The following is a 17,743-nucleotide window of genomic DNA, read 5'->3' on the forward strand; positions in this document are numbered from 1 at the left end:
TAATATATATATTTTTTTTTTTCTAAAGACTTTAATGAAACTCTCAAAATTTTGAAAATAAATGTAGGTCTATTCTGAATGCTGAAAAATGAATTAACTTAAAAATTGTTTGTATTAGTAATAATGTTTGGTCTCCACATAATGTTCATATAATCTCAGACCTTGTTGAATTGTTTGTTTCTTCAATTTTTATTGATTTAATTATTTTTTATTTTTATTTTATTGTTGTTTTTTTTTTTTTTGGTCAGAATGTACAGACCTATCTATGACACCTATAATTTAATAATAATTAGTGGTGATATACCACAGCTGTAATTTGAGGCTTGGCATATGAATGTTAAACTGTCAAGTTGTTCAGTTTATTCTCTTTATACTGATCAATGCCAATATAAAGAGGAGGAAAAATAAGTTAGTTTGTACAACTCTTAGTCGTCTCTATGTATTTTTTAAGGTAAAGATCTTTCTTCCTGAAGTGAATGATTTATAAATAAAAGTAATGGGTCACTTAACAGACTGAAAAATAAGCAACGGGTGAGGTAGTATGAAAGAAATTAGAACTATCAAGACCAGTAATACTGGATATTTAAAATGACATGAGGCTTCAAGCTAATGCACATAACATTCTTCAACACTCCCAATCAGTTTTTTAAAGTTGCTTAATGCATAAACTCCATTTGTACAAGCTAACTTCCATGGAAGTTGCCTCCAATAATAATCCTGCCTCCTGACAGATGTGCCTGGGAGGGAAAACACAAATCTTTGCATTTCAGAAGTGCCCATTCACAGCACTAGCCCTAAAGGCTGCTAATTCCCTTGTCTTGCAGAAAGGAGCACCAGTTATTGGCCAAATTCTGTTCTCAACCTCAACCATCCAAGAAACAAAGAGGGAGATGTTGAACCCCACAAAATCAATGGCAAAATTCCCACTGGTATCAGTAAATGAAGGATTTTACTGAAATTTGCATATACTTTTATTCTTGTATGGGTAAGAGTTTCTGTTTGTGGATTTGAAAGTGTTTCAGAGCAATGACCGTGTTTCCTACTACTTTTGAGATGCAGGTAAATATTGTTTAGGTATCACTGTTTAGGTCTCTCAGAGCTTGTGAAAACTGTCCTGGGCTGTGAATTCATGTGTGGTGGTTTTACCCAGCTAGGCAGCAGAGCTCCACCCCAACCGCTCTCTCACTCCCCCTCCTCAAAGGGAAAGAGGGAGAAAATATGACGGAAAAGGGCTCAAGTGTTGAGATAAGGTCAGGGAGATCACTAAACAGTTATCATCACGGGAAAAACAGACTCAGCATAGGGAGATTAATACAATTTATTACCTATTACTAACAAGCTAGAGCAGTGAGAAACAAAACAGCAACAACAAACTAAAAACATCTTCCCTTCCATCCACCCTCTTCCACATCTTGCCCCCAAGCAGCGCATGGGAACAGGCAATGGAGGCTGCGTTCAGTCCCTGACACTTCGTCTCCACCGCTCCTTCACGGTCACTCTCTGCCCCTGCTCTATGTGGGCCTCCCACGGGATGCCGTCCTTTCTGAACTGATCCTGCGGGGGCTGCCCACAGGCAACAGCTCTTCAATAACTGCCCCAACATGGCTCCGTACCATGGGGTCCGTCCCCCAGGAGCAAACTGCTCCAGCACGGGTCCCCCACATGTGGGCGGCAGCTCCCCCCAGACCCCTGCTCCTGCGTGGGCTCCTCTCCACGGGCTGCAGCTCCGGCCCGGGGCCTGCTCCTGCGGGGGCTCTCCATGGGCCGCAGCCTCCTCCAGGCCACATCCACCTGCTCCACCGGGGGCTCCTCCACGGGCTGCAGCGTGGAGATCTGCTCCGTGTGGGACCCATGGGCTGCAGGGGGACAGCCTGCTCCACCAGGGGCCTCTCCACAGGCCGCAGGGGAACTGCTGCTGCGTGCCTGGAGCACCTCCTGCCCTCCTGCTGCACTGACCTTGGGGGCTGCAGGGCTGGTTCTCACTTCTCTCTCCCAGCTGCAGTTGTGCAGCAGTCGTTTTTCCCTTACTTCAATTTGCTCTCCCAGAGGCCCACCCAGCATCGCACCCTGATTCGTCTCTGGGCAGTGGTGGGTCCTTTTGTAGCTGGCTGAAACTGGCACTTAACTGATATGGGACAGCTTCTGGACTCTGCTCAGAAAGGCCACCCCTGCAGCCCCCCCACTACCAAAACCTTGCCACATAAACCCAATACACCATGGCAGAGCCAGAAACAGCTCTGAACAAACAGCTTCCAGATTTGCACCTTAAAAGTGAATATGAACTATTGAACTACATGTCAGCACTGTTGCCTTTGATTTATTAAGGCCTAGCTACTGACTATATTTTAGTTTTCCTACAGAAATGTTTTCTAGACGTTTTTATAGAACTTTTCCCTACCAAGTACCACGTAGTGGTAGGTTTGGGTTGATGAGATTAACAGTCATCTCTCATTTAGGTTACGTCTGAGAAGCAACAGTAATTTTTGAGACAAAAATACAAGCATGCATCACTAGCAGAATTAAAGATATACCTGAATATACTTAGCAAATCTGACCTATTTGCGAAGACAGCTTCACTGAGTATGATCGAGTAGGTGTACCTATGTGTTAGAGTGAGAAGCACGATGAAGCTATGAGAAGGGAAGATTCAGGCACTACCTGGATGAGTCCAGAATATGACTGAGAGTAATAGAGAGGGGGGAGAGGAGAGATTTTCTTCATCGGGTGGTAGAAGGAATACTCTGAGCTGTGCCACAAAGTCATGTCCTCCCAAGAAGGAAGGACCGTGCATCTCTGTGAGCAGAAAATACTCTTATCATTACTTTTTCTTCTTCCCTGGAGCAGCATAAAGGACCCTGGATTTTAGCTAGTAGCATGTTATGACTCTGAAAGATTTAAAGCACATGACTGCCTTCAGCATCTAGATTGAAGTTCCTCCACACAAAAATAAAAAAAATAAAAAAAGAATTCAACATCGACAGGATTGTTTGAAGCTAGCCTTTGTATTCAAGTAAACTATTTTTACAATCAATCCGTGCAAGCTCCACTGAAAAACTTGCTGGAAGTCACTTGAGTTTTGTTTATTTTTTCAAGATGTCATTACAGCTGTTTTCAAAAAAAACTTTTAAAAATATTCATTTTAACCACCAGACTGTCTGATAAATGCCCTAATAATAATAATAAAACTTTACTAAACATGAAGCAAATCCTCATAAGTCTAAACTGATGCTTATTTAGTTACTACAATTGAGTTTCAAAATTGCATTTTTTCATATTTATCCACTGGAGCCTCAGATTGTGCTTGAAATCAGCAATAATTGCGACATTATTTGCTGTAGCTGGGTTAGACAAGAGGATTCTTTGTATGTCTCTTTTATTACATTGTCAATATATTAATACAAGTTATATGAACAAACCTGAAGAGACAAAGAGCTATTTGTTATGTTATTATCCAAGGGTGAAAGCACAATTCTTAGGGAAAAAAAAAATCCAGTAGGGACTGTAGCTGAACAAAAGGTCTAAGTAAGGCAGGCTTCGACACCTGATTATATGCAAACCCAGCAGTGTAACCATGCAGGGATTCCCTTCTTGTGTTTGCAGATGAGGATTGAATGAGAAATGGTGAGATAGCAAGGGAGTGTGCAAGCCTAACGATATGCCTATTTTTTTCTATCTGTTGCTAATCTGTAGCTCTGGTGATGATTACTATTTCATCTCCAGAGAGATTTTATTCAGAAACATCAAAATTACATTACAATTCAATGCCTTGTGTTTCTTTAAGTATAGAGCCAGATTGTTAGGGCTGTCAGCCACATAAGGGAGAAAGTCTTCCCATTTCATTCTGCTCTTTGCTCCTCCATAGGTGATGCCAGCAGCTAATGGCAAGAGAAGGTAGGATCCAGCCTGCTCACCTGATGCGCTGTAAGAAGAGAGTACATTGGCAGGAGGAGCTGCACTTGACCTCAAGTCATCAACACCAGAGTGTATGGCTGCTTGATGGGTGATTCAGTTTGGGAAAACAGAAATAGAAGAGAAAAACTGCAAGATAGACCATGCCTCACTGTCTGGTTTGCTCTGAAGAGAAAGCAACACAGAGATGCCACCCAGCCAAGTCAACCTACAGGTATGCAGGGCCACTTCCCACCCTCACTTACCACAAGCAGGACTGTTTCTCTCAGTAGTCCTTCTGAAATCAGTTCACATCCTTCTGTCCTTGGTCACTACTGACTGCACAAATTGCTGAGTCCATGGATAATCACAGTTTTGCTGGTGTATCTGCAACAGTTGTAAACTAGCAACTTCAAGAACTTGTCACAGCATAGCCTCCTCTCCAGCCTACTAAACATTCAACCCCTGTCCTAGATAAGTGTAATATTTTTTCTGCCATCACTACCCTAAGATGTTTCCTGGATGCAGACAGTTTAAATCCAGCTTGTAAATGTTTCCATGAGTTGCAATCGTGTTTGGACTGCAGTGCCAACACCCCAGCATCCCTTCCTGTCCTCCATATTCAGAAGCTGAAATCTGTGACTCAAGTACTAATTTCTGGAATTGCCATATCTTCCAAAGAGAAATATCCCTAAATATTTAAACATTTCATTTGAGAAAAATCTAGAACCATTTACTTCCGTTGTGGAACTATTTAAACATATGGTCCAAATAAGGTCTACAGACAAGATTTTTGGCTAAAGTGAAAAGTTCTGCTAATTTAAAATTCCCTTCTTCAAGCATAAGAAGAAATTAATCCATGTCTACAAATCTTAGGTAGGTTTCTGTTGAAAGCCATGGATTATTGCTGCTGATAAATAAGGGTTAAATAAGACCCTGGGAAGTCAAGTCTGGAGTCAGTTCTTTGTGAAAATGCTAACAGCCTGGGCAAGCTAATGCATCTTGTCTAGATGGTACTTCTTTCTTCTAGATGGTACTCCTTTCTGGCATGAACTCTCTCCCCTTAGTTGAATACCAACCATCACATTCCCTTTGTAAGGGAATCTTCATGTAGGAGATCCCACGTTCTGTCCAGTACCCATTCATTATGTGACTCAGGGTAAACAGTTAACTGCCAGAGTCAAACCAAAACGTTTGCACTAGGCAAGGACATTTTACACAGTCACTACACATATAGGCAGCATGTCTTGACAGAATCCTTAGTGGTGAGGATGAAACAGTCTAAGCCTTTATAGCATATGAAGAAAAAATATTTATTCTCTGCATTAATCAGAGAAAAATCGTCAAGAGGGACAGAAATCACCACTAATATTCCTGGGCTGAAGCTTGGTAATCTGCATGAAGACCTCATGCCTCCCTCTGAACATTTCCTGAGGGTGCAGCAGTCTGTATCACTCCAACTAAGCAAAGCAAAAGTCCCTTCAAGCTGAGTGGTGAATTAATTGTGCTCTAGTCACCTGTCAATATAAAATCAGAACAGAGTGTGACTTCAGTGTAAATTGCACATGATGCATAGATGCTATTTCTATGTTAATAACCATATGGCCTTTTGCTTTTCTTATTTATTCCCTGTGCGTTGTCCAGATGCGAGCAGGTAAAGTGACCCACATTCTCCTCTCTGACACATCACGCGCTGCATTGCCCATGCACAAAGCGTGCAATCAATTTTTCCCCCACTGCATACCAACAAAAACACAGAAGCAACCTGAATTGCACAGACTGGAGAAGAAGCAGCTTCCCCTCCTCCTGGACCAGCAAGCAGATGGCAGAAAAGCAGCACCATTTTGCAGCTCGAGGACCAAAGTAGCAGATGTTGGATTGCTGCGCACTTTCTAGAGCTTAAATCTTCCAAGAATTTCTGGAGTTTACCTGGTTTTCTCTTTCCTGCCATCATTCACAGACAAGGCAGAAGGCTCAGAAAACAAGATTATGCAGGTCCTTAGCACTGCCTGAAGCCACAGTGTGAGCAGGGATAAAGTTGGTGAGAAGAAGGTGTGGCCGATGGCTGAAATATATGGAAGGGTGCAACCCTTCAGAGTGAGGATTTTTGAAGATAATTATAGGAAGTAGGAATTGGCTGAGAGAGATTTTAAAATGGAAAAAGATTTTAGCTTCTTACAGTTCTATCCTGAATGATGTTACAGGATGATTCGATGATATCTTATGTGCAATCTGAATAAATAGAGAGTTGATTGAAAGATTATTAAATAACTGTGAAAGATTAAGCATGTTAAAACCAAACAGTCTTCTCTTCTTCCCAATAGGTGACTGATTTTTTTTTGATCTGATTTTCCATTAGACTAAACAGTTATGCACAAGGAGCATCTTCCAACAAGCCCCAGAAGCATATTGTACTTCCACCACTCAGAGCAGCATCTCCATTAAAATCTGAATCTGAGCCATGCTCCATTTTGCTTGTAACTTAATTTTTATTTATATCACAAGCTAGATTGTCTTGACTGGTGTAATTATACCATTGTATTATCAATGGAATTTACATTATCAATGCACTTTAATTATCACAGAATCACAGAATCGTCTAGGTTGGAAGAGACCTCCAAGATCACCTAGTCCAACCTCTGACCTAACACTATCAAGTCCTCCACTAAACCATATCACTAAGGGCTACATCTAAACGTCTTTTAAAGACCTCCAGGGATGGTGACTCAACCACTTCCCTGGGCAGTCCATTCCAATGCCTAACAACCCTTTCAGTAAAGAAGTTCCTCCTAATATCCAACCTAAACCTCCCCTGGCGCAACTTTAGCCCATTCCCCCTCATCCTGTCACCAGGCACGTGGGAGAATAGACCAACCCCTACCTCGCTACAGCCTCCTTTAAGGTACCTATAGAGAGTGATAAGGTCGCCCCTGAGCCTCCTCTTCTCCAGGCTGAACAACCTCAGCTCCCTCAGCCGCTCCTCGTAAGACTTGTTCTCCAGACCCCTCACCAGCTTCGTTGCCCTTCTCTGGACTCGCTCGAGCACCTCCATGTCCTTCTTGTAGCGAGGGGCCCAAAACTGAACACAGTACTCAAGGTGCGGCCTCACCAGAGCCGAGTACAGGGGGAAAATCACTTCCCTAGACCTGCTGGCCATGCTGTTTCTTGTACAAGCCAGGATGCTGTTGGCCTTCTTGGCCACCTGAGCACACTGCTGGCTCATATTCAGCCGACTATCAACCAGTATTCCCAGGTCCTTCTCTGCCAGGCAGCTTTCCAACCACTCATCTCCCAGCCTGTAGCTCTGCTTAGGGTTGTTGCGCCTCAGGTGCAGGACCCGGCACTTGGCCTTGTTGAACTTCATACAGTTGACCTCAGCCCACCGGTCCAGCCTATCCAGATCCTCCTGCAGAGCCTTCCTCTCCTCGAGCAGATCGACACACGCACCTAACTTGGTGTCGTCTGCAAACTTACTGAGGGTGCACTCGATCCCCTCAACCAGGTCATCGATAAAGATATTAAAGAGAACTGGCTCCAGTACTGAGCCCTGGGGGACTCCGCTAGTGACCGGCCTCCAACTGGATTTGACTCCATTCACCACAACTCTCTGGGCCTGGCTATCCAGCCAGTTTCTAACCCAACGAAGCGTACGCCAGTCCAAGCCATGAGCAGCCAGTTTCTTGAGGAGAATGTTGTGGGGAACTGTGTCAAAAGCCTTACTGAAGTCAAGGTAGACCACATCCACAGCCTTTCCCTCATCCGCTAAGCGTGTCACTTTGTCATAGAAGGAGATCAGGTTCGTCAAGCAGGACCTGCCTTTCATAAACCCATGCTGACTGGGCCTGATCGCCTGGTTACCCTGCAAGTGCCGAGTGATGACACTCAAGATAATCTGCTCCATGATCTTCCCTGGCACTGAGGTCAGACTAACAGGCCTATAGATCCCCAGGTCTGCCCTCTGGCCCTTCTTGTAGATGGGCGACACGTTTGCTAGCTGCCAGCCAACTGGGACCTCCCCTGATAGCCAGGACCGCCGATAAATGATGGAAAGCGGCTTGGCCAGCTCCTCCACCAGTTCTTTCAGTACCCTCGGGTGGATCCCATCCGGCCCCATCGACTTGCGTACATCCAAGTGTTGTAGCAGGTCGCCAACCATTTCCTCGTGGATTGTGAGGGCCACATCCTGCTCCCCATCCCCTTCCACCAGCTCAGGGTACTGGGTATCCAGAGAACAACTGGTTTTGGCGCTAAAGACTGAGGCAAAGAAGGCATTGAGCACCTCAGCCTTTTCCTCATCTTTTGTAACTAAGTTTCCCCCCGCATCCAGTAAAGGATGGAGATTCTCCTTAGTCCTCCTTTTCGTATTGATGTATTTGTAAAAACATTTTTTATCTTTAATGGCAGTAGCCAGATTGAGCTCCAGATGAGCTTTGGCCTTTCTAATTTTGTCCCTGCACAGCCTCGCAACATCCTTAAAGTCCTCTTGGGTAGCCCACCCTCTTTTCCAAAGATTATAAACCCTCTTTTTTCTCCTAAGCTCGAGCCACAATTCTCTGTTCAGCTAGGCTGGTCTTCTTCCACGCCGGCTCATCTTTGGGCACGTGGGGACAGACCACTCCTGAGCCATTAAGATTTCCTTCTTGAAGAGTGCTCAGCCTTCCTAGACTCCTCTGCCCTTCAGAACCACCTCCCAAGGGACTCTGCCAACTAGTGTCCTGAACAGCTCAAAGTCAGCCCTCTGGAAGTCCAAGACAGTGGTTTTACTGGTCCCCTTCCTGACTTCGCCAAGAATAGAGAACTCTACCATTTCGTGGTCACTCTGCCCAAGACAGCTCCCAACCACCACATCTCCCACCAGTTCTTCTCTGTTTGTGAACAGAAGGTCTAGTGGGGCACCTCTCCTGGTAGGCTCTCTAACCAGCTGCGTCAGGAAGCTATCTTCCACGCTCTCCAAAAACCTCCTAGACTGCTTTCTCTGGGCTGTGTTGTGCTTCCAGGGTATGTCTGGGAAGTTGAAATCTCCCACGAGAACAAGCACTGACGATTTCGCAACTTCTGCCAGCTGCCTGTAGAACTCCTCATCCGTCTCCTCATCCTGGTTTAGCGGTGTATAACAGACCCCCACCAGGATGCTTGCCTTGTCGGCCTTCCCACTGATCCTAACCCATAGGGACTCAACCTTATCATTCCCAGCCTCAAGTTCCACAACATCAAAACTCTCTCTAATATAGAGAGCCACACCACCACCCCTTCTGTGCTGCCTGTCCCTTCTGAAGAGCCTATAGCCAGACATTGCAGCACTCCAGTCATGAGAGTGGTCCCACCACATTTCCGTGATGGCGACCAAGTCATAGCCTGCCTGCTGCACGATGGCTTCCAGCTCCTCTTGTTTGTTACCAATGCTGCGTGCATTAGTGTAGATGCACTTCAGTTGGGCCATTGCCTTCTCCCCAGGCCTATCATTAAGGATCTTGGTCTCATTTGATCTGGAGTTAGTCCAAGGAGTTCGAATGAAATATTCCAGCACAGCTTTTTGTAGATGTACTCAGGGTCATGACCTAACTGTGAAATGGATGGTTTTAACCCCATACAGATTAAATAGATAGGAGAGGAAGGAAATAATCTGTCTGGAAGCTGCTAGAGTTTCCCACATTGAGATCCAAATAGGACCTGGTTACATAAATATTGCTAATTTTAATAGTGATAATCAAAGTCCTTTAAAAATTTGCACTTTACTTGGTGCATGCATCTATTTCATTCTTCTCTTGAACACTTACTAATTAAAATGACAATTTTAAACTTTTTGTTACAAATGATTTCAAACTGTCATTGTGTTGTAGTTTAATTGAATGCTGGTACTGAGAGATTGATTATTTCTGAAATGTGCAGGTATACTCCAAAAAAATGTTGCTTCTGATCACTGTTTTAAAGATTATTTCTGCGGTGACTGAACTTCATAAGCATCCTTTTCCCATCTCTTCACAACTATCAACAGAGACATGAATTTCAAAAGCAGCCAAAAAGACTATATTACAGGTCTATCCACACAGTCTGGATTATGGTTTCAGCCATTGTACTGAGAGCCACATTTAACTATTCCCTCTAAGAAAATACTTATAGCATATTAGAAGCCTTGAGATGAGAGTACTGCAGGCAGATTCTGTGCTTGTCCCTGTTTCTCTGAATTGAAGTAGGCTGCTAAAAGGAAAATTTCATTTCCTTTTTGTTACACAGCTGCTGGCTGTCTGAGATTGCTGACACAGTGAGGATATGGGCAGGGATGTCTCAGTGAGTCCTGGAGAGATTGCTAACAGGATTTGTACATTATCAGGAGATCACTGAAGTTTAAGAATAAGGGACAGACATTTACACATTGCAAAAATAGGTGTTACTGTTCGCCTCAGAGACAGTTAATCAGGTCTGTGGTTAGTTTTTGTTAGTTGGTGGGGTTTTGTTTGTTTGTTTGTTTGTTGATATTTCATCTGTTTTTGATATTTCATCTATTTTGTTTTCTTGTCACATAAGAAATAGGCACATAATGATGCTTACAGATAATTGAAAGATAGAGAAGATAGAGACTTTTTTTTTTTTTTTTCAGAAAGCATGCTCCTATTTGAAACAATAATAATCTAAAACTATTTGTAGGATGCTCTAATTGTAGTGTGCATTTCCCCTCTTCTGGAAGTTGAATATCTCTCTGTCGTCTACATTAGCAGTATTCTGTCACTCCACTTTATGTTTATTCTGCAGGAGGTGTCTACATGCTGTATTTAAAGACTTGCGTGCAGCTGATACTTGCTGTAAGGTTAGCTGGAGGTGCCTCATATTAGGATGCTGTGCTTCCCAAACCAGTATCTGCTGTGGCTCAAGTGGCATTTGAATCCTCTTTGGAATGAGGTGTCTGAGGTGCCAAATGTGTTTCCCCATTGTATAACTGATACATATGGAGGTGGATCCTCACCCCACAGGGACAAGAATGCGTCCGTCTAGCCTTTCTGCTGCACCTCACGCTCCTTTGCCAGATAACCAGGTTGTCTGTCTGCTTGCCTACATTCCCGCTCCTGCTTTGGGGTCATTCTGACCAGCCGTAAGAGCCTCATTCAGATGCTGGCATGCCGCCACACACTGTCCTTTGTGGCTCCAGTGCCCATGAGGTTCGTGCATCCCATCATATTCCTGGCTGGTGATTGATCGCTCATGCATTGTGCATCAGCACGGCCTCGTGCTGAGGTCCTTGACATCACAGCCTGCTGGGATGAGCGGCGCTCGTTGGCTGCGTGTGCGCGTCTGTCAGCTCAGAGAAGGAGCAGAGGAAAAAACAGACAGGGGGAGTCCCACTCTAATGGAAAGGGACAGAGGCTGAGCACATTTGAGATCCCAACACTGTGCTTTATGAATACCATGGTGCAGCTTCCACCAGCGGCGTCCAGGACAACAACGATACTGAGCTATGTGAGCTATTTGTCCTAGCAGACAAAAAGGATGAATCAAAGGCAGATAATCAAACTTTATGCTAATCTAACTGAAATCTTTTTTTTTTTTTTTGCTTCTTCTTTTAAAGATAGTATTCATTTTGTGCAAAGTTTACAGAACAATGCAGGATTTTTTCACATGATTAATACTGTCCAGGGCTCCTTCCCTCTGTCAGATGTGGGAACTGCACTTACAAATTAGCATTCTAGTTTCACTAATGCATTTTTCAGCAGAATTTTTCCCCATTTGAAAGATATCTCAGATATCTTCTCCAAAGGAAAGAAATAAAGTAGTCAATAGAAAGAGATCTGGAGGGGATAGCTTAAATCATTGATCCAGCTGCTTGCAAACACAGAAAGCCATACAATAAATGTTTAATACAAAAAGCACAGATCACTCTCAATGTCCTCAGATCACTTCCCAGTACTCCAGAAGCAGATTAAATGCTGTATAAAGTTCCAAAGTTAGTGGCAATGTTCAAATACCAGCCCACAACTTCTGCCCCCAACTTTATCCCATCTTCTAAATATCAGTTCTATGACAAGTCTAGAGAAGCAAATGTCAGGTAAGCAGCTGGTATTCCACCTTTCCTTTCCAAGGTCTTTACCCAAAGTTAAATTCCCGTCTCGCCTTTAGTCAAGATGGATACATAAGGAGAGGAATAATATAAAATCATCATAGTTTAGAGCTTGTTGAGAGGAACTATGGACATATTACTGATGGCCTGATGCCAGTGCTGTTGAAATACTGCTTGTCACTTATTTCTTTTTCTCGTGGAAGTTGAGATCTTTCAGAGTCCATGGGGAGGGTGCTTTCATTAAGGAACTGTCCAACTGATCTCCACGGGAGGAAAAAAGAGCTCATTTTTTTTTTTTTTTATTTTCAAAGAACTTGCTCAGAGAGAAGGAGGGAAGATAAAGATGAGACAGAATGAGATTCAGATGGACAGTTGTCAGAAAGAGACAAAGACCTCACAGCTATACGTCATAGCAGTTGCATTAATACATGTGCAATCAATATGATGCAAATCTGTTTAGGTGACCTCCACCCAGAATTCCAGTTAAAGGAGTAGAGGATCAGGACACCATGGGATATCTGACCTGGATGCACATAGCCTTTTTTCAAATGTATGGAAATACTTTGTGGGCTGCAAAGCAGTGAGCAAGATATTTTGATCAGAGAATGACAACGCAGTGAGCATACACACCTCATGCAACAGCTGTAAATCATTTAGCATGACACACAAAGTCCATACAATATAGACGAGTACTGCAAGTCTTCCAGCTACAGTTATCCTCAAGCTACACTTAGGTCCTTACCTTTAGAATTTTGTAAAATTGCACTGTGAGTATTCCTTGGAGCACAAAGCTGTTTCTCAAAACAAGTTTCAGCCTCAGAAGTTCCTACCACCTTGCTGAAGAATTTCAACTGTTCTGATTTAATTGAGTCTGCAAACTCCACGCTTCTTTTTCCTGAAAATTTGACGTTGTTGACTGGGGAGGGGAGACTCCAGGAGAGTTGATTTATTTTACTATGCTTTTTCTTTTCCTTTAGACATGCTGAGAACTACAATGCTTGAGTACTCAGCAATTAAACTTACTAATTTACAGTTATTTAATAATGGCTGGATCCTGAGGGTGTGTATGTTGAGAGAAATTAGCACTCAGTAGTATAGAGAGGGCTCTGCATTAACTGACAGATAAAGATTCCTCCCATGAAGGAGGAGGAAAATGGAGTGCTCCCAGTGAAAGCAGCTTGCATGGCTTTGAAAGTGAAGTTAGTCATTTTCCCTAGGATACTTATTACAGGCTCGCCTAACAGTGTTCAGTGTCTAGGACACTGTAAACACACAGTTTTGGGACATGGTGGCTTCCAGCAGCTCCAGCCACTGGCCATTTATTTTTGACTCCAATATTCATTTTACCACAATCCCCTCTCTTAATGTAGTTTATGAGGTGTTTTTCATCTGTAAGCCAAATAAATCAAGTGATTAAACTAAAAAATGACTCTTCAAAAGAAGGTGTATTCTTGAGTGAGCTTTGCTGAAAAATGTAGTTTTTCCTGGGAACAATGGAGTAAGTCCTGGAAAGGTACAATTCAGTGTAAGCTAAGGGTATGATGACCTTACTACGTTGTACTGGCTAATAAATATAATTAATTTTAGGTCTAAAGCTAAGTAACTAACTAAATAAGAAACATTTTCATTATACCCCAACTTTCTTACTTTGTTCTCTTCTCTTACTTTCCTAGAACTCCCTACAATTACCTAGAAACCATAGGTGTGGTGAAGAGAATAGCCAGGCATTCATGGTGAAGATAAGATTATTCAAACATTTTCCAAGAATGGTTTAGAAATAATTGATTCTCCTCTGGGACCCGGGAATGGAAAAGAGGGCCTCTCAAGCTCTCTTTCATCTTATTATCTTGTTTATTGTATTATCCTGTAGTCAGTTCAGATGTAGCTCAAAAGAAAGCAGACTCTGTCATATTTTAAATTCTCTTTTTCTACTCTCAACTTACACCGAGACAAAAGCATATTATCCTACAATACTTTAATTTTACTCTACAAGAGAGATTTTTTAGGGGCAAGTACTGATCAGACAATTCTTATGGTTAACTATTATGTTTGGGGTTCATACCCTATATCTCACAGCCTTATCTTGCTGCTGGTCAAAAAAATTGGGTCCCTTAATATACGAGCTCTGTCTCCCCTTGCCTGCAGCTAGGTTCAAACATACACTGCTCAATATGGGAATTTCTCTTCTTCCCATTCAGGGTTTTTTGAAGATACTGTTGAATATCATTTTTCTTCTTGCAAAAAAAAAAAAAAAAAAATGTAACGGATTGGGTTGGATGCTCTGGAAAAATAAGATAAAAATAAAACCATTGTCCTCCTGGTGAGGTTTTACACTGTTTCTGTTGTTGTTCTCATTACTAATATATTACTCATGGAAGCAAACATGAGTGAGTTCTCAACCTGTCCTCCTGGGGATATACGTGGCAATGGAAAAAGAAGAAAGTTCAAATGATGCAGGTAAGTCTATAGAGAAACCCAAGCCCTAAATCCGCTTGCTGCTACCATGGTAACTACATTTATAATGGAATGAAAGTATAAGATTCAGATAACATTTCCTCTGCTTTTGACTTATTTGTTTTTCCTATAGCACCTTTCATCTCATCAACGTCAGACTTGTCTGTGAACACCTCAGCTCAGATGCTTTGCCCTCTCTTGCAGAGTGTCTGCACCTTCTGGAGGGCCTGCCCTCCAGGCCAGATATCTCATCAGGAGGTTTCCCAGCCAACCTGAAGCATTTCCACCTATATACCTTTAATTTGGCTGCAATGAAATCTGCATAATGTGGTGTGCCTCTTGGCATGTCTCTTTTTTGGTTATGCTTCTGTCAGCACTGTTCTTTTCTTCCCAACAGCCTGGCTTTTGGGACTTCAAAGAGGTGGAAGGAAGAATTAAGAAGATTACTGTAAGAAAAACTGTACCAAATGAAATAAAGTGTTTGTGAAAACTGGAGTAAAATTAATTTATTGCATAGTTTTAAATAAAAGGAATTGAGAATAACTCCTAAAAAGTTAAAACTTCATTTGTATATATATATTATAAACAAAATATTTGAACTTTTTTTCCTTTTTTAAGCTCCCTAATATCTTTTCCTGGGGGAAGGAATTTTTCCTTGGACTGAGAAAATAATACAGAAATTAATATTTTTAACTATTATTTATTATTATTATTATTATTATTAACTTTAGCCTTTGAGATGAAAAATTAATTTGTCACCTACCTGTAAGTAAAAATTGAAAGAAAGGACAAAGTTCTCAGGAAACAAGGAAGGAAGAAAGAAATAAAATAAGGAAGGAAACAAGGAAGAAAGAAAGAGAGAGAGAGAGAGAGAGAGAGAGAGAAAGAAAGAAAGAAAGAAAGAAAAGAAAGAAAGAAAGAAAGAAAACGAAAGAAAGAAAGAAAGAAAATTTGGTAATGGCATCAGAAAAATCAAATACAGATGTAAAATTCCAAACTGAAAAAAAGAACAAATGTTCATTTTCCCAACATTAATGTACTGTGTTATTGTTATTTTACAGAAACCATGTAAAACACATGGGGTGCAAGTTCTGGGGTGCAGTGTGCCAACTAGGAGCAACTAGCGTAGAGAAATAGGGCTTTAATTTAATTTTAGTGTAGGCAAATAGTCCTAAGGCAGGAACCTGCCTCCTACTTCTGCTTGGGGATGTACTGCTGTGTTGGCATCTGTTCCTACAGTGCTCACAAAGAACTGGTTTGGATGCTTTCAGCAGGGTGATATCAGGTGCTAGGGTGTTATATATCCGTGAACACTAAGTATTTCTTGGGTTTTGAAGAGCAGTCCCTCACGTGCATCAGTCCAATGGCAGAGCTTTTCCTTGGGCTGGGAAAGCTGTGAGTAGTCCCATTCCCAACTCTGGATGTCTGTTTTCTCATCTGTCTCCACTGGCCACTTTGGCAGGAGCCTCTCTGGGTCTGCAGAGTTTCCTGACACACAGATGTTCGAAGCTTCACTGTTTCCCTCTCAGGTTTAGGTTGCTTCCCCTACAAATGTCACATTAGTGGTGTTTGTCTCTTCCAAAGGTTGAGTCACTTTTCCTGACTGCTTTGCTACAGATTGTTGCCCAAGAGAAGTTACTGGCATCTCTTTGTAGCAAACAGATGTTGTCCTGAAATCCCACCCCTATCAAGGCTGCATGGGTTGTCTGGCTATTGATCACAATCCAGACATCTTTCCTCTATCTCATGGCTCACCTGTCTTCTTTTCAAGGCCATTTTTCTTTCTCATTGATTTGGTACACTGCTGCTAGATTTCTTAACTTTGCTTAATTAACAACGAAGTTCAACCTTTTTCCATTCTATGGGAATAACTATTTCATCAGCTATTTCCGCAAAATGATTGTTGTATGAGGATTTTCCCTCCAGACCGGGGGAGCGTGCAGAGGATGAAGTATAAGAGGTTTTACTGCCTAAGAAACACACTGCAGCAAATTTCTGTGTCTGTGCTCTTAGCCTGGTCAAATGAACTTTAATGTGATTTAGCCTTCAGAGAAATCTGAATTTTAGATTAAGCCCTGTTACATCAGAAATAAAAAATGACTAAAACTGGTATAGACATTTATGAGCAGCTATGGTTATCATCCAATGCCTGACAACTTGTTTTACTTCCTTAACTCAATTTTGTGTCCAAACTCTAAAGGAGGGAGGAGTGTAATATTTTACTTGTATCTCTACAGATAGTTTAATACAATTTCTGTCAGTAGACTAGATCTGCCAGACTATTGAGTTCATTTCAGTCAGTAATATGCAAATTCTTAGGGGATCCAGTATCCTCTGATATAAGTGGTTTGAAATTGAACATATATTTTCCTGTTGAAGCAGTTCTCTGGCTTTGCTGCTAATTGTGTGGTTATCTGGCTTTGGAAGATGTTCCATTCATTTTGTTGACTTTGGCAAATGTTAATCTAATTGCTTGTCCGTGTTATGAGGCGTTACCATGAACCAGTCTTTTTTTTTTTTTTTTTAAATTTTGAGATGGATGCTCTCATTCACAGATACAGGATTCTAAAATGCTTGGTGAATATTGATTATGGAGTCCTGTTGCCTACTCTGTTCAGTTTTGTTGTTAGAGTCTTTTATATTGTTGAAAACCAGACAGACAATCAAACACTAAAAAAAGCAAAATGATCACACCACCAGTAGGATAATTCATTTTTTTTTGCTTTTGATTTCATTCCACGAGATGTTTGGGATCATACTTAAATGATTTCCAGTCATTAAACTCCATGCTCCAACCCAATTATACTAATGTAAAACTGAACAGGAGGCTCAGGCATTAGGTAACTTGGCAACCCATTTCTTTTCCTTATTTTTTCAAAGTCTCTTTTACAGACACATGCTGCTGAATGCTGGTCTTATAGCTCATCACTTCAATCACTTTCCCTCTCCTTCACTTCAGGAGTGCATTTTTGAAGCAAATCACCTGCACTTACTGTGCTTTGGCTCATGTTGTGGAGAAGTCTCTGAGCACAAAACCGACCCCCCTTTTAGATAAAACAGACTGGAAAAGATGTGGTCAGGATCACACCTCACTTGTTCCCACAGCTAGAGAGTATTCTTTCCATCCAACCTGATCAGAGCTAGTCCAAAGTAACCCAACCCAAAATGCATACAGGACAGATGCAGGGTCCTCAACACTAGTGGTTTTGCTCTGGAAATATCCTCCTGCTTGGATGTAATACTTGATAATGACTGAAGAACTTAATATTTTGTGTGTTTAGATGTCCACCAAAATTAGGTATTAAAATATCAGTCTGGCATTGCAGAAGTGGCTACTAAAGGCATTAAAAA

The sequence above is a fragment of the Anser cygnoides genome, chromosome 3, assembly GCF_040182565.1.
Source record: "Anser cygnoides isolate HZ-2024a breed goose chromosome 3, Taihu_goose_T2T_genome, whole genome shotgun sequence".
NCBI classification, from domain to species: domain Eukaryota; kingdom Metazoa; phylum Chordata; class Aves; order Anseriformes; family Anatidae; genus Anser; species Anser cygnoides.